At 64.1% G+C, this 471-nt stretch overlaps 1 protein-coding gene across 1 annotated transcript in view; it reads right to left on the reverse strand.

The window, feature by feature from the left end:
• The window catches only part of VOLCADRAFT_92695 (uncharacterized protein), a gene marked incomplete at both ends in the record, with an annotated part of 19617 nt that overhangs the window by 11961 nt on the left and 7185 nt on the right, over window positions 1–471 (reverse strand). The window lies entirely within an intron of this gene.

Consider the following 471-nt stretch of genomic DNA (forward strand, 5'->3'; position numbering starts at 1 on the left):
TCATGTCGCCTGGCTGCCAGGGGAGCACTGGCCGCCCGTCGGCCCGGCTGGTGTCAACACCGGTGCCTGGGGGGAAGGGGGTGCGTGAGGGGGGGTGTGGGGCCACCCCCCGGGGGAAAGAGGCGAGTCAGCGCAGTGGGGCCCGGTGGGTGGAAAAAGCGCTGTCCTTGCATTCTCTTCTTCCATCTCTTCCTCCACCTCTTCCTCCACCTCTTCTTCCACCTCTTCTCCTAGTCCCTGTTTCCAGGCTCCCAGTCCTGGTCGGTGCTCCTGCCTAGGCAACCCTCCCGCGCTCCCCCTGCCCCCAGTAACACAATCTTGTCCATTGCCAGATCAGGACATTCTCACTTAGAAGATGGCGGCGGCAAAACAGGAGCTCCAGAAAGAGACGTAACACACACACACTCTGGGCCAGGGGGATGTGGGCAACAGGCCGCTCCCTCCTCCCCTCCTCCCCTCCTCCCCCCCTCC

Source organism: Volvox carteri (genome assembly GCF_000143455.1).
Source record: "Volvox carteri f. nagariensis unplaced genomic scaffold VOLCAscaffold_27, whole genome shotgun sequence".
Taxonomy (NCBI): domain Eukaryota; kingdom Viridiplantae; phylum Chlorophyta; class Chlorophyceae; order Chlamydomonadales; family Volvocaceae; genus Volvox; species Volvox carteri.